The sequence below is a fragment of the Silene latifolia genome, chromosome Y, assembly GCF_048544455.1.
Source record: "Silene latifolia isolate original U9 population chromosome Y, ASM4854445v1, whole genome shotgun sequence".
Taxonomy (NCBI): domain Eukaryota; kingdom Viridiplantae; phylum Streptophyta; class Magnoliopsida; order Caryophyllales; family Caryophyllaceae; genus Silene; species Silene latifolia.
This window is the reverse complement of record NC_133538.1, coordinates 70881475-70899129: the sequence shown is the minus strand read 5'-3', so window position 1 is coordinate 70899129 and position 17655 is coordinate 70881475.

The window sequence follows — 17655 nt, the reverse complement described above, 5'->3', positions numbered from 1 at the left end:
TTATAAAAACGAATTAATTGCTACTCGACTTGTTACATGATGGAGAATGTGTATTGATTATAGAAAGCTGAACATAGCTACTAAGAAAGACCACTTCCCACTTCCCTATATTGATCAGATATTAGAAAGACTGACATGTCATAGTTATTTCAGTTACCTAGATGGCTACTCCAGTTTCTTTCAGATACCCATTCAACCTACCGATCAGGAAAAGGATACCTTCACATGTCCATATGGTGTATTTGCTTATAGGAGAATGCCTTTTGGTTTATGCAATGCCCCAACTACCTTTCAGCATTGTATGATGGCCATATTTTCTGATTACATAGAGTCTACTATGGAGGTCTTTATGGATGATTTCAGTGTTTATGGTACTGACATTGATGTTTGTTTGGGAAATTTGACTAAGGTTTTGCAGCGCTGTGGGGATAGCAATCTTATGCTCAACTGGGAGAAGTGCCACTTCATGGTTACTGAAGGGGTGGCACTCGGTCATTTGGTGTCAGGTAAAGGTATCCAAGTGGTTAGAGCTAAAGTTGAGGTAACTGAGCAACTCTCATACCAGGTGAACGTTAAGACTATGCATAGTTTTCTTGGTCATGCAGGATTCTATCGTTGCTTTATTAAGGATTTTTCAAAAATTGCTCAACCTCTAACCCAACTACTCCATAAGGATACACCTTTTATATTTACTGATGAGTGTGTTAAGTCTTTTGATAGGATTAAACAAGCTCTTATCATAGCTCCTATAATCCGATCTCCGGATTGGAGTCTACCTTTTGAGATTATGTGTGACGCCAATGATTATGTAGTTGGAGCCGTTTTGGGTCAAAGAAAAGATAAAGTGTTGCATGCTATTTACTATGCAAGTAAGACTCTTGATGATGCGCAGATCAACTATACTACTACGGAAAAGGAGCTTCTTGAAGTTGTCTATGCTTTAAACAAATTTAGAGCTTATCTTGTGGGCTCTAAGGTTATTGTTCATACTGACCATGTAGCATTGAAGTATCTTTTGACTAAGCAGGAAGCTAAACTGCGACTTATTAGATGGATTTTATTATTGCAAGAATTTGATTTAGAATACCGTGATAAGTCGGGTGTTGAGAATGTTGTTGCAGATCATTTGTCTCATTTGAGATTTGCTGGAAAAGAAATTTTGCCTATTGATGATTCTTTTCCGGATGACCACCTTCTAGCTATTACTATGGGCACTCCGTGGTTTGCAGACTACGCCAATTACTTGGTTGGAGGTATTCTTCCTCCTGACTTATCTTATTAGCAGAAGAAGAGATTTATGCATGATGTGAAGCGGTATTTCTGGGATGATCCATAATTGTTTCGGGAGTGCGCAGACGGTATTTATAAATGGTGTATTCCAGAGGGTGAGGTACATGCCATTCTCTCTCACTGTTACTCTTCTTCTTATGGTGGTCATCAAGGTCCATCTAGGACCTTTGCTAAGGTAATGCAGTCGGGCTTCTTTTGGCCAACTATATTGAAAGATGTTACTACTTTTGTCCATTCTTGTGATGCATGTCAAAGGACGGATAATATTTCGCAGAGGCGCGAGATGCCTCAAACTGGGATTTCAGAGGTAGAGATCTTTGATGTTTGGGGTATTTACTACCAAGGGTCATTCCCTACTTTTCATGGGAATCAGTATATTTTAGTAGCTGTAAATTATGTTTCGAAATGGGTGGAAGCAATTGCCACTCCCACTTGTGATGATAAATCTGTTGTGAAGTTGTTTAAGAAAATTATCTTTCCACGGTATGGAGTACCCCGCGCAGTGATTAGTGATGTGGGTAAGCATTTCAACGAATGTCATCTTAACTCTTTGTTGAAGAAATATGGCGTTACACACCGTCGAGGATTGGCATATTATCCTCAAACTAGTGGGAAAGTGGAGATTTCCAACAGAAAATTGAAACAAATCTTGGAGAAGGTAGTGAGCAAGAACAAAAAAAATTGGAGTCGGAAGGTTGATGACACTTTATGGGCTTACCGTACTGCATACAAGATGCCGATTGGAGCATCACCCTACCGTTTAGTCTATGGAAAATCTTGCCATCTACCTGTGGAGCTTGAGTACAAGGCTATGTGGGCCATAAAAGAGCTGAATATGGATCCCTCACTGGCCGGTGAGAGAAGATTGACTGCATGCCTATGATAGTGCTCAAGTGTACAAGGACAAAACAAAGAAGTGTCATGACAAGCATATCTTGCAACGAGAATTCCATGTTTGTGAAAAGGTATTGTTATTTAATTCTCGTTTTCGTTTGTTCCCAGGTAAGCTAAGGAGCAGATGGTTTGGACCGTTCACAGTTGGTGAGGTGAATAAATTTGGCTCAGTTATACTGCAAAATGACAAAGCTGAAACATTTAAAGTGAATGGGCAACGTTTGAAAATCTACTATGAAGGTGCCCATGTTGGGGTGATAGAGGTCGTTGACCTCTTCACCATTGTTTCCTCTTACTGAAGAGGTAATACGGTCTTGTGGGACCGCTTAAACCAGCGCTACCAAGAGGCAGCTCGGAGTTTGAATTGTAATATTTTGTAATTTTGTAATTTAAATTTCATTAATCGCATTTTAATTATGTTATTTCATAAATTTTGAGTGATGTGAGGGAGATAATTTGATGTGTTTACAAGTATTTTTGTAGCTGAGACGGATCGCAAGGCGGAAAAGTAACGTATTTGCGAGAAAGTGGACATAAATTAAATTCTCGATCAAGTCTAAGCGGGCTCGATCGAGGAACTTGAACACTCGATCGAGTAACAACAGGCTCGATCGAGGAACCAACGGAATGAATTAAAAATTACAATGTCGAGAGTTGGCGTTTCTGAAAATTGGTGCCTCTATTGAGTACATGCAAGATTGATCGAGGAACCACACTGAACCTGGTTCCGTGTTCCATTAACACGATAAACCCCTTTTTCTTTCTCATACTTTTGCTTCTCCTTGCTATTTCCGTCATCTCTATTGTTATTTTCTCCTTAAAACTCACATCACCCATTCCTCTAATCTCTCATATAATCATAAAACTTCATTCTAATTTGTGCTAAATTTCTTTCTAGTGAATTAATTCACTCCTTTATGCTCATATCTCCTCAAGTAAGTGTCCCAATTTTTTGTGTTCTTTGGTCTGAAAATCTGATTTTTGTTACCTAAATCTTGTGTTTATTGCTTTGAATCTTCCATTGCTCATATACAATTTCTATTTCCTTGCTTTTTAACCCATTAATTGATGAATTAAAGGCCTAATTTCGAAAATTTGGGAATTAGGGTTCATAAATTCCGGTTGATTATATGCATTAAATTGGTTGATAATTGTGTTTATTTGCTTGGAATCTTCACTATTTGTTATATAATTACAATTTCCTTGCCATTTACATAGTTTATGTGTGATTTTCGACCTTAAAATCAAAATTTCCGACTCACCTAGTCTTAAAAACGTGGACTGTTTTGGGCATTAAATTGGTTTGTGATTATATGATTGTCTTTTGCAGGTATGTCGAGCAGAGGACAAAGCAACAAAAGACCACGGGAGAGGCGCGCTCTCGTCCGTCAACCGGTGGTAGTAGAGACTTTCGAGGAGGAAGAAGAAGAGCTCGGACCAATTGATGAATTTCCATTTGTTGAATTCCGGGACAATGAGCAAAGGGCAAAGTTTGTGGAATTGATGGAAACACATCAAATGTTTCCTATTCGGTGTGTGGATCGAAAGGTATTGCGTACTTTGAAGATTGAGTCGGCCATGTATGATATGTTCTACCAAATTGGGTTTTAAGGACTATTTGATTTGCATCAGCTTTCCTACCGACCTTTAACAATTGAGTTTCTTAGTTCATATGTTTATCTCCCACAAGAACATATGATTCGGTTTAGGTTGTTCAATGTTGAGTGTTCATTGACTTTTAACAAAATTTCTCGGTATTTAGGCCTTAACCTCCACACTGAGGGTGATTTATAACTCCTGTTGGTTTATCTGCTGTTATATTCTTTCCCCTTTTTACTGGTTTTGCTTATGCAGATGTCAGTTCTATGGCCTTACTTAATGTGCAACATGTTTGCCTAAGGCTATTTTTGAGATATTTGAGCTATTTGTTGTTTGGGAGGCACGATAAGAGTAAAGCTCAGTCCATAGAGGTTTTGTTGCTGGCTAGCTATCTTAACTCTTTTCAAGAAACCCCCTTCCTATTCAGTCCCCTTGATGCGTGTCTTTTATATAAGGTTTTTACCTCATTTTTACACGCATTTCTGTGCTTTTTATGTAGCATCTGGCTACAAATACCCCCGAATATTCTACTTTGGTCCGTTTATTGTATTTTGCAGAAATTGACCGAAGAGGAGCTAAAACAAGCCTTAATTGTCCCATTTGTATGCATTCATGGGAAATATGGAGCCGGAGCTTAGGAATTTCACACCTAGAGTGCGCATGAGCGGAGCAAGGGAGAAACACAAGTCCTGACGCACTTATATAGCTCGATCGAGTGGCCTCTCTGCTCGATCGAATGCTTCATGCACCCATGCTGGTTGATCGACTGGTTGGAGGAGTCGATCGAGGAAGTTCACACAGCAGTGCTCGATCGAGTTGATGCACTAGCTCGATCGAGTGACTTGGTGTTCGATCGAGTAGTCTCTCTACTCGATCGAGGGGTTTCTCGTGTGTTTTTAGTTTAATTCCGCCTAATCTTTTGTGGGCCTTTGATAATCAGTCCATGGGTTAGGTTTAAGAGGTTTTTACAGTATAAGACTGAGGAGAACATTACGTTACTCCCATCTCATTCACTACGAACATTTCTACTGCCACTTTTATCACTATCCTTTGGATTCTTCACTCTACTTGTTATTCAATTCGGTATTATCAATTTATTTCTTAATCGTTTTTACTGTTCTTATTGTTCTTATTTCCTTTCCCCTCTTGATTTATATTTGTTCAATCATCTCTTTAGATTTTTCATCATGTTTAGTTTTAATTGTTCAGTTGTTATGATTGTTACCCCCATAATTATGAGTAGCTAATTTCCCATGCTAAGACTATAGGGGATCCATGATTTGAAGGGAGAGTAATCGAATTACTGGGTTAATGCTAGTATCGCCCATGTTGTTAAAATGCTACATATAATTGTAATTGCCTAATTGAGTCGACGCAATTAGACCCTTATTCTTAGTGGACCTTGACCTGGACCGAAAGGTTGGAAGGGGGAGACTAGTAGCGAACAATAGAGTATTGCAGCGAGGACGAAAGTTAAACTGTTTACACTTTAGGGTGAATTAAGGACCGAAAGGTGACGTTCGCTACCCCTTGGACCGTATTGCATTAACCTGGGACCTAGATTACTCGACCGGACGATTGTGGTGAACCGCTCGTCTTAGCTACTCCCTTTTATCTGTTAAATCCCTTTTCCTTTATTTCTCTTTGCTTGCTCTCTTTAGTTTAGAAATCACAAATTATAAACCCCACTTTGGTTACTTAGACGAACTTGAGTTTAGCCGACAAATTCCTACCTCCCTGTGGATTCGACCCGACTTCCCTAGCTATATTAGTTAGTTGGCCAGTTGGTTATTTTTGACAGGTACGCGACAGACGTGTCAAATTTTGGCGCCGTTGCCGGGGAGGTGGCGCATATTTGTTGCTTTAATTAAGTTTGTCTTTCGTCTCAAGGGATTCATTCCTTGAGACTGATCTCATTTTCGCGAAGCTTTGATTAGTTTTGCAAGATAGCAGTTTATTTGTCAAGATGCCTACGATTACAGAGCATACAGAGCCATGTGGTAGATGCGGCGAGGAAGGGCATGACCTTTATGAGTGCACGGCAGGTGTAGAGCGTGCCATTGCATACAAGAAGTTCAAGCAGGGAGTTCCTTTCTCCCAGTTATATGAGGAGATAAAGAGCGTTTCTACCCCTTCTACGCCAACATCACAGCCGGGCTCTCCTTCTTCAAGAGAAGCAATTGCCGAACTGAAATCCATCATGTTGCAATCGGATTCCGTTATATCAGAGTTGAGAGAGCAAGTCGCGCACTAACACTCGCATGGCAGACAAGCCAAGACTCCTCCATTCGCGATTCCGTCGTCAAGGCAATGAACTTCCAAAGTGACTTTAATCATGAAGAAAATGAGGTGTCGACAGCTGATGAAGAAGACGATTTAGATGAGTTCCTGCAGGAAATGCTTGCTGCGTGTGCAGTAACCACTCGATCGAGGAACACATCCACTCGATCGAGTGGGTCTAATCACCCAGTCACTCGATCGAGTGACATTGACAGTCGATCGAGAATCACAGAGCCCCAGGTTGGTCGATCGAGTGAAGAGGCTGAAGAAGGCACTCGATCGAGTGACAGGATAGGTCGATCGAATGAATTTGAGGAAGAAACTGGTCGATCGACCAGTGAAGACGTTCGATCCAGTGCTGTAAATGGCGGGAATCCCAATTTGTTAATTAATACCGCCACCGTGTCATCTCCCCCTGCTGTGGAGACGTCACGAATTGATAAGGGTAAAGGAAAGGTCGCAGGACCACTCATCGCTACCAGGGTACCTTTTCCGAGTCGTCTGAAGGAAGCAAGGATCGAGCAACAGTACGGTAAGTTCGTGGACATCGTGAAGAACCTTCAGGTAACTGTCCCTTTCTCTGACCTTGTCACTCAGGTTCCTACTTACGCTAAGTTTATGAAGGATATTGTGACGCGTAAGAGGAACTTGAGCGAATTTGAGACGATTTCATTTATGGAAGAGTCTAGTAACCTACTGTTAAATAAGGCCCCTCCAAAAATGAAAGACCCGGGCAGCTTTTCTATTACCTGTGTCATAGGTGATTTGATTATTGATAAGGCCCTTTGCGATTTAGGTGCCAGTGTTAGTGTCATGCCCCTTCCTGTCTGCAAGAAATTGAAACTGAGTCACTTCAAAGTGACTAACATTACCCTACTGAGATGGTGATAGATCGTTAGGAGACCCTTAGGTGTCTTGGAGGATGTGCTGTGAAAATAGGCAAGCTTTACATCCCAGTAGATTTCATTGTTTTGGATATAGCGAGGACACCGGACCAGCATTATTTTAGGAAGACGTTCCTTTGTACGGTGGGGCCGTTATTGATGTCGACAAGGGCGTCGACCCTGGCGATAGGAGATGACGCTATCACCTTTAGTTTGCCGAATACTTTAGCCCACCCAATGATAGAGGACACTTGTTATTCGGTCGATGTCATTGATGAGTCTATTTATGACTTACGGTCGGGTTCTTTTATGAAGGACCCTTTGGAAGCTCTCATGCTTTTTGATGAGTGTGCGAGATAGCCCGAGGAGGATGATGACGCTGCATTGGATTTGCTTGTTGATGATTTAGATGAGCGTGAGGGAGAGCAGGTGGAGCAAATGATCAGCACTCTTTGCTCCATTGAGGTAAAGGTACCGGAACGTAAGCCTCTCCCATCTCATCTTAAATATGCTTTTCTTGACGATACGAGCAAAGATATCCGATTATTGTCGGTGCCAAGCTTAGTGATGATCGGTGACTTCTTTGTTAGTCAGTACTTAAGAAAAACAGAAAGCAATGGGCTATTCTGGATGATATCACGGGGATTAGTCCCGATATTTGTATGCACAGGATAGAGCAGGAGGAAGATCACAAACCTTGCGGCGTGGTCGGCGTCGGTGAACCGGAAGATGGAGGATGTTGTGGCCGAGGTAATGAAGCTGCTTTGGATGCGGTATTATTTATTCTGTCGGTAATTCTAAATGGGTAAGTCCAGTCGGGTGGTCCGAAAAAGGAGGGACAATTTGTAGTTAAGAATGAGAAGAATGAATTAATACCTACTCGAATAAGTAATGGTTGGCGGATGTGCATAGACTACGAACGGTGAATGCCGCCACCAAGAAAGATCACTTTCCCTTCCTTTTATTGATCAAATGGTAGAAAGGTTAGCTTCCCACAAATTTTTTCGCTATTTAGACGGGTATTCGTGGTTCTTTCGGATCCCTATCCACCTGCACGATCGGCCAAGACTACATTTACTTGTCCTAAGGGTGTTTTTGCGTACCGCAGAATGCCTTTTGGTTTGTGCAATGCCCCTGCCACCTTCCAAAGGTGTATGATGGGGATATTTTCAGAGTATATTGAGTCTATCATGGAAGTTTTTATGGATGACTTGGTGTATACGGAAGTGATTTTTTTACGATTGTCTGTCTAACCTTGAGAAAGTGTTGCAGTATTTGTATTGAGGTTAACCTTGTGCTGAACTGGGAGAAGTGCCACTTCATGGTCAACGAGGGAGTTGTCCTAGGGCACTTGGTTTCTGATAGGGGAATAGAAGTTGACAAAGCAAAGGTGGAAGTGATTCAGCAATTACCACCTCCTGTTAATGTTAAGGGGGTGAGGAGCTTCCTTGGTCACGCCGGTTTTTATCGCCGGTTCATCAAGGATTTCTCCAAAATTGCTAAACCACTTACACAGTTGTTGCTTAAAGATGCCCCTTTTGTGTTCACGATGCCTGTCTTTCGCTTTTAACAGGTTAAAGCGAGGCCTTAGTCTCTGCGCCGATCATCTGACCTCCCAACCGGGACTTGCCGTTCGAAATCATGTGTGACGCGAGTGACTACGCACTAGGAGCGGTGCTTGGCGAGGAGGAAAGACAAGGCCTTGAGTGCTATTTACTATGCGAGCCGAACTCTGGATGAGGCTCAAGTGAAGTACACTACCACCGAGAAGGAGCCGTTAGGCTGTAGTTTATGCCTTAGAAAAGTTTCGTACTTATTTAGTTGGGTCGGTTAGTTCTTGTTTTTACCGACCATGCGGCTCCGAGGCATCTCCTTGCTAAGAAGGAGGCAAAACCACGGCTATTGAGGTGGATACTCCTCCTCCAGGAGTTTGATTTGCAGATCAAAGATAAGAAAGGAGCCGAGAACGTTGTGGCGATCACTTGTCGCGGCGATGCGACAAGAAGGGAAGATTCTCTACCCATTGATGATTCTTTTCTGACGATAGTCTAATTGCTTTTGTGTCGTCTATTGTTGACCAGGAACCTTGGTATGCAGATATAGCTAACCGTTGTCGGTGGCAAGTGCCTTTGACCTTTCTCATCAATGCCAAAAGAAGCGTTTTCTTTATAACGCTAAGCGGTATACAGGGACGACCCTTACTTGTTTAAGGAATGTGCGAGACGGTCTCTACAGACGGTGTATTCCGCGAGTGGGAGACCAAAATAGTCCTGGAAGGCTGTCACTCCTCTTCATATGGTGGTCACCACGGTCCATCGCGCACCGTGGCTAAGGTACTTCATCCGGGTTTTTCTTGGCCTTCTTTGTTTTTGCGACGCCAAGTCTTTTGTTTCGACTTGTGATGCATGCCAACGATCGGGAACATTTCGAAGAGACATGAGATGCCACAAAACGGCATCCTAGAGGTTGAGGTTTTCGATGTCCGGGGCATTGATTTCCAAGGACCGTTCCCATCCGATAAAGGTAACGGGTACATCTTAGTAGCTGTAGACTATGTGTCAAAGTGGGTTGAAGCGATTGCTTCACCTCATTGTGACGGTAAGACCGTGATTAAAATGTTCAAAAAGATCATATTTCCCCGTTTTGGTGTCCCTAGGGTCGTCATTAGTGATGGGGGAATGCATTTTAAAGAAAAGAAACTCACTTCCATATATGCAGAGTTGGTGTCCAACAGGCGTGGTTTGGGGTATCATCCCCAAACTAGTGGTCAAGTAGAGGTCTCTAATCGCGAACTGAAAGTGATCTTGTCTAAAGTAGTTTCTAAATCACGGAAAGACTGGAGTCTTAAGCTAGATGACACGTTATGGGCTTATAGAACTGCCTTTAAGACACCAATTGGTGCATCACCTTATAGGTTAGTTTATGGAAAATCGTGTCACTTACATTGTTGAGTGGAATGTAAGGCCTGGTGGGCAATTCGTGAGCTTAATTATGATCCTAAAGCGTGTGGTCGAGAATCGTCTTTTGCAGCTAGATGAATTAGAAGAATTTAGGCTCAATGCCTATGATGACAATTCGCGCATCTACAAGGAAAAGACGAAGAGATGGCACGACAAGAGAATCTTACCTCGGGAGTTCCATGTGGGGCAAAAGGTGTTGCTGTTCAATGCCCGGTTGAGACTATTTCCTGGCAAGCTGAAGTCCAGGTGGACTGGTCCATACACGGTGACGGGTGTTACCAAATTTGGATCCGTAGAGCTTGAAGATTCCGAGGGCCATAGATTCAAGGTGAATGGCCAATATGTGAAGCATTACTATGAGGCGAGTGAAGCGGACAAGCCTGTTGAAGTTTTGCACTTCGACGAGCTCGACGCGCCAGTTACTTGATACCAGAAAGGTCGTGCGGGACCTCTTAAACCAGCGCTCTCCGGGAGGCAGCCCGGACAGTTTTATTTTGAACTTTGTTGAACTATTTGTTTTTCTTTAAGCTTTACGTTAAACTTTAGACGGAACAATTTTTGTGTTTTTCCTTGCTTTTATGCGTTTTTGGCAGATTAAAAGTACTCGATCGAAGGACTTTGTGCTCGATCGAGCACTTTCTGACGCGGCTGCTACTCGATCGAGGGATGATGTCCTCGATCGACCAGATCCTTACTCGTGCCGCTCGATCGAGTGGGTTGGTAGTCGATCGAGCCCTTCTAATGCATAGGCTCACTCGATCGAGTACATTCCAGGGGCTCGATCGAGCAATTGTGACCCCATTTGCTGTTTTACGTCCACACAACCATTTTGTTTGACTTTCTTGGACCTCCCATTTTCATGGTCGGTTTGGGGAGGTCCCGCTAATGACGTTTTGTAAGTTCCCGACTCCACTTCTCGTTTTCCTTTCAGTTTGCATTTCTTTCCCTATTTTTGGTACAATGAGGGCATTGTACGGTTTGGTTTGGGGAGGTATGCATCCATCTATGTGTCTGCATGTTTCTTGCATCGTTTATTTATTTCCGCATGCATTGTTTTTTTTTTAATTCCAAAAAATCATAAAATTCCAAAAATTTTCCATATTTTCATGTTTTAAATTGAGCCGGAACGTTTGAACACTGACGCTACTTTGAATCATTATTGGAGCCTGGCATATTCGTGACATTTAGCTGGCATGTTTGTATGCATAATCCACGAGTTTTTATTTCTCTCTTATCTGAACGAATAGACTTGATTCTTTATGCCGCAAGCTACTGATAACATTTCCGAGGTTAGAGCTTATTAAACTGGTGACATTCATGACCGGTTTCATTTAGAATGTGAGTAGTACTCTCTTTAAGACATGTAACATCAATTTGCATAAGCATGAGTCTAGTCTTCTTAATACCTGTATGCATTCGGTCTGTGGATGTTGACACGTGTTAGGAGAGGCAATCCCCCTTATTTCATTCTATCCATGAGCCTCACATAACCAGATTGCCTTTTTGCCCATCAACTACTTTCTATAATTTTTCCTACCCTAGCTGAGCTAGTAACGAGTAGTTCTTGGAATGTATTATTGCAATATGGTTATTTCATCTGATTTCAGAAGATGGTGGAAGAATTGAAGGGAAAGAAAGAAGAAAAATGTGTTGAGTTGTGAAAATGAAAAAAATGAAAGAAGTGAAAAGAAAAAAAAAAACGAAAAAGAGACAGAGAAGAAAAATTTCAAAATGAGAAAAAAGGAGAGAATGAAAAAAAAATTGAGAATTGTGCATTGTTTCACACTCCCATGACTTATTTATATCCTATGGGGAGTTGACGAGTTTTGGTATTTTGTGAGGTTTAGTGCATAGTTTTGCACCGTTTAATCTTGTTGTAATGAGTACGAAGTTGGGATGCAGTCTATATTTGGATCCGTTGTTGCTAGCCTAGCTATTAACCCCACATATCCAAATTCATTTTAGCCCCTTCTTACCCATTACCTCACTAACCCAAATGTAAGTCCTCGGCACGTGTCTTGGTCATTAGTATGGTTGGAATGCATATGTACGGTTGTAGAGGCTCTATTCATGTTAATTGCATGCATGTTCTTATAGGTCGAGTTAGGTGAGTGTCTTGCTTCTTCCTATCTTTCACATTTATACTCACCCTGTACCTGATTTTGAGTGACGAGCGACCCGTGAGAGTCCGACATCTTTGAATCTTGCAAGGTCGACGGTTCAGTAAGCTTGAAATATTAATTTAACTCGGTTGCACTTTTCGGCTGCCACTTTGTCATTTTGTTGCATTAAATTGGTTCTGATGGATGATTTGTAGCTGATGCGTTGGTCCCGTTCTATTGTTCACCCTTAGTCGCATTCATATTTGCTTGGGGACAAGCAAAGGTTTGGTTTGGGGAGATTTGATGCGTGTCTTTTATATAAGGTTTTTACCTCATTTTTACACGCATTTCTGTGCTTTTTATGTAGCATCTGGCTACAAATACCCCCGAATATTCTACTTTGGTCCGTTTATTGTATTTTGCAGAAATTGACCGAAGAGGAGCTAAAACAAGCCTTAATTGTCCCATTTGTATGCATTCATGGGAAATATGGAGCCGGAGCTTAGGAATTTCACACCTAGAGTGCGCATGAGCGGAGCAAGGGAGAAACACAAGTCCTGACGCACTTATATAGCTCGATCGAGTGGCCTCTCTGCTCGATCGAATGCTTCATGCACCCATCTTGGTTGATCGTTGGTTGGAGGAGTCGATCGAGGAAGTTCACACAGCAGTGCTCGATCGAGTTGATGCACTAGCTCGATCGAGTGACTTGGTGTTCGATCGAGTAGTCTCTCTACTCGATCGAGGGGTTTCTCGTGTGTTTTTAGTTTAATTCCGCCTAATCTTTTGTGGGCCTTTGATAATCAGTCCATGGGTTAGGTTTAAGAGGTTTTTACAGTATAAGACCGAGGAGAACATTACGTTACTCCCATCTCATTCACTACGAACATTTCTCTCGCCACTTTTATCACTATCCTTTGGATTCTTCACTCTACTTGTTATTCAATTCGGTATTATCAATTTATTTCTTAATCGTTTTTACTGTTCTTATTGTTCTTATTTCCTTTCCCCTCTTGATTTATATTTGTTCAATCATCTCTTTAGATTTTTCATCATGTTTAGTTTTAATTGTTCAGTTGTTATGATTGTTACCCCCATAATTATGAGTAGCTAATTTCCCATGCTAAGACTATAGGGGATCCATGATTTGAAGGGAGAGTAATCGAATTACTGGGTTAATGCTAGTATCGCCCATGTTGTTAAAATGCTACATATAATTGTAATTGCCTAATTGAGTCGACGCAATTAGACCCTTATTCTTAGTGGACCTTGACCTGGACCGAAAGGTTGGAAGGGGGAGACTAGTAGCGAACAATAGAGTATTGCAGCGAGGACGAAAGTTAAACTGTTTACACTTTAGGGTGAATTAAGGACCGAAAGGTGACGTTCGCTACCCCTTGGACCGTATTGCATTAACCTGGGACCTAGATTACTCGACCGGACGATTGTGGTGAACCGCTCGTCTTAGCTACTCCCTTTTATCTGTTAAATCCCTTTTCCTTTATTTCTCTTTGCTTGCTCTCTTTAGTTTAGAAATCACAAATTATAAACCCCACTTTGGTTACTTAGACGAACTTGAGTTTAGCCGACAAATTCCTACCTCCCTGTGGATTCGACCCGACTTCCCTAGCTATATTAGTTAGTTGGCCAGTTGGTTATTTTTGACAGGTACGCGACAGACGTGTCACCCCTGGATCTTATTTGCTCGACTCTTGACCGTATGATTGGGAAACATGAGGACTTAGATTGTGGAGCCATTATCACTAGGTTTGCACGTCGGCTATGCAACTTTCAGGGTGAGGCTCCTTACGAGCCAATGGTTGATCATGAGCCCTTGGTGGATGATGACTACTTACGCTATGGTATCCACTATTTTGACATTCTTGGTGGTACCGCTCATTACTGAAGGGTGAGGGATAATTTTTACATGCTATTGCCTAATGATAAGCTGCCAGCTATTTCTGCTCTAGAGGAGGATGAGTCTGATGAGCGACCTGCACCCTGCACTTACTTGATACCTGATAAGCTACTAGTTACTTTACCCTCTTCCAGCACTACCACTACTACTAGTGGGCGCCGTAGAACACGCCGAGAACCCCCTACCCACTTACCTGGCTCTTACCAGCCACAGCCCGATGCTCCTTCTTTTGCCTCTACTTCCCATTATGGTTACCACTTTGACCCAGCTATTGAGAGGGAGGTGAGGATGCATGAGGGGATTAACCTTGTCTTGACTCAAAGGCAGTTGTGGGAGCAGATGGAGGCTATTACTTTGTTTGGGGAGGTCAGTACACCGGCACTGCACTGAGTTACTACACTACTCCTGAAGATAATAGTCAGGTTTTTTATCTCTATGGTGTTACTCCTGCGGAGTTTGGGCGGTTCACTCGGGACTTTGGTGCTCTTGGTCGTCCATTTTATACTCCTATTCGGCCTGTTGGTGATTTTACTGAGGATGTTGGGGTTCCTCTATCTCAGAGAGGTAAGTTTTTCCAGTTTGCAGCTTCTACTTCTGCGCCAGCTGGTGGTTCTAGGGGTGGTCGTACTAGAGGTCGTGATCAATGTGGTGGTTGACGTGGAGGCCCGCTGGCCCTGTTCTTGATCTAGAGATGGATGTTTTGTTCCAGAAGATTGATGGTTATGATGATGCCATCCATTGTGGCAATGATGATGATGATGGAGATGCGCAGTAGTGACAGTTGGTCACTACATCCCTCACTTTGCAGCTGGTTTGGGGGAGGTTTTGCTTTACAGCTGGTACTATCTTTCCTTGTACTTTCTTTTATTGTATTTCTTATTTCCCTATTTCCTTTGTTAGTAGTGTACTTTAGGTTGCTGGGTTTGTTGTGTGATTGTTATGCTGTAGGCATCACAATGAAGACACTGTGACATTTAGGTTTGGGGGAGTATATTTATTTCTATTGTGTGATTTACTTTCAGTTGTGTGCTTTATTTATGTTGTGTGCTATTAAAAAAATCCATAAAAATTTAAAAAATACAAAAATACAAAAACATGTTTTTCTTTATTTTAGGTCGAGTATTGGTGAATTGTTTAGCAATGATGATAATTTGCTTTGTCTTTGCATTTGAACCCCACTTAAGTTGTCCATGTACATTGTTTTGACATGTTATTTCCGAAAACAAAGCTCAAAACTTAAGTCTTGACTGTAATAATATGCCTTATGCCAAGTAAATTTGAAGATATTATGTTGGTAAACCACTTAAATTTCTGAGGTCTATAGAGCTTCCTAGGCCAGGAACATTAATAAACAGGTCTCATTTGTCAATTAGGCTAAAGAGTGTGGTTCTCCTTGCGGAATGTGTAATATCAAACTGCATAAGTGTGACATTAGTTTCTTAACTTTTTGTGCGTTTATATGATTAAGTACATGAGGAAAGGCGATTCTTACCGTTCAAATAAGCCACACATTATCCTTTTTGTTAGCCTGTTTGAACCCTTGTAGCCATTTCATATCCTATTTTCATAGCTACAATCTAGAATTTGCCTACCTTTTCGGGATAGTCGCGGTTGCTTGAGTTTCATGTCTGTTTTTGCTACTTTGGTTGGGATTGGGACTTTTATGTCATGTGGGTAGTAGCTTTAATTTTATGAGCAATTGTGTTAATCTTATATGTTAGAAAAGAAGAAGGAAATTATGAAGCAAAGAAAAGAAAAAAAAAAGAAAAAGAAAAGAAAAAAGAAGAAAAGGACCGAAAAAAAAAGAGAAAGAGAAAGAAAAAAAAAACAGATTGCATCAATTGATTTTGTTAAGAGATTATAAGTGGTGTGTACTAGAGTCTAATGCATTTTTGGAGAGTCATTCATATTCACTCATGTGTTGTCAAAGTTGAGATGATTTCTCTAGTTGGGATGGTTTATGTTTATTGTCATTAGAATTGGTTTTTGGTTTAGCGCTGTAACTACCGTCTTAGCCTTACATATCCATACGTGCCTTGGCACAAACCACTTCTATACCCTTGCCCATTTGCCACCCTATTATCCTTGATACATGTACTTTTATCTTTATTGTGAATGCGAATTAGTTGGAGAAATTTCTATCACATTAGATTGCATGGATGTTTCATAAGTTGAGTGAGTGTCTTAATTCTTTCTATCTTACATATAACTTACCCCTTATGAGTGCATGAGTGAATCCGCGAGAATCTAACTAATTTGTCTTGCAAGATTGAAAGGTATTTGGCTGAGTCACGGTATCATGTTACATCTTGAGTTGAGGTGCGTTCTTCTATTACCCGTGCCTTTGAAATTGTTTTATTGGCACAATTTTTGGTCATTACTTTGTTATAGATATGGATGGCTTGGGATTTGTATGTGCATCGACATTAGCTCTGAGTTATTCATTCATCATTTGTATGTTTGTCTTTTGTATGGTGTTAGTGCTTTGCTTAGGGACAAGCAAAGAGTTGGTTTGGGGGATTTTGATGTATCACTTTTATATACACTTTTATGACTCCTTTCATGTTGGTTTTGATACGGTTTCGGTGCTTATTATGTCATTTATATGCCTTTTATATTAGAATGTCGATACTGCCGCCACTTTGTGTTTAAATGCAGAAATGACGCATTTACGAGGTGAAACTAGTAAAGATGAGCACTGCGGATATGACATAGCGAGATACACGAGGCATGGCACGGGAAACGAGGAGAATTATAGATAAGAAGTGAAGTTTAGTCGAAGACAATCTGAGGAAGACTGAACCCTCGATCAAGTAGCATCAGGCTCGATCGAGTGAAGTGTCCTCGATCGAGTAGAATCAGGCTCGATCGAGGATCTTTTATGTTATGCACTTTTCTGAATTTTCCTAAAACATGTCTTATTTGTATTATAATGCTAAACTCGTGAGAATTATTAGGTTACGCTTTTATTATATTCTGAACTCGAAAACAGTCTTAGTTTAGTCGACAAGCATACATTGAGATCTACAATCGTTCTTCATTAATTGTTAAGGTATTTTAATCGTTCTTCATTAATTATTAATCAAGTTATGTTATTATTTCTTTGTTCTTGTTTTATGTGTTTAATTATGTTTTCATCAATTATTATTATTGTTAATTTCGTTAATATGAGTAGCTAAACCTTTCATCTAGGGTAAAGGGGATCTAGGTTGATTAAAAGGGGATTATTAATTGATATTTAGTAATATCGTATAAACTATCGTTCGATTATTGTTCTAGTTATTTGATTTAAGGCCTGAATCGATAGTTAGTGTAGCGAATTAATACTTTCACCGACTGGGTTAGAATTAATATAGGCTGCGATAATTAGATAGGTTGTGTTTAATTATAGCGACTGCATGTTAAACTTAATCTAAAGGGCATAATATAATTAATCAATCTTGTGACCTTAGATAGTTTGATTGACTTAACAATTGATTAAGATACACCGCCGTATAATTGACCTAGTGAACCGGCGCCCTAGACTTCTTAATATTATTGTTTACAACCTTTATTTTACTTGCAATTAGTTGTTAGCATACAAACCAAACAAGCCCCCAAGAAAAATGGTTACTTTAAGACGATCTAAATATTAGCAAACTGAATATTACCGCCTCCCTGTGGATTCGATACTTGTCATACCACTAGCTATTATGTTAGTACCGAGATAGATTTCTTTAATTAAGGTG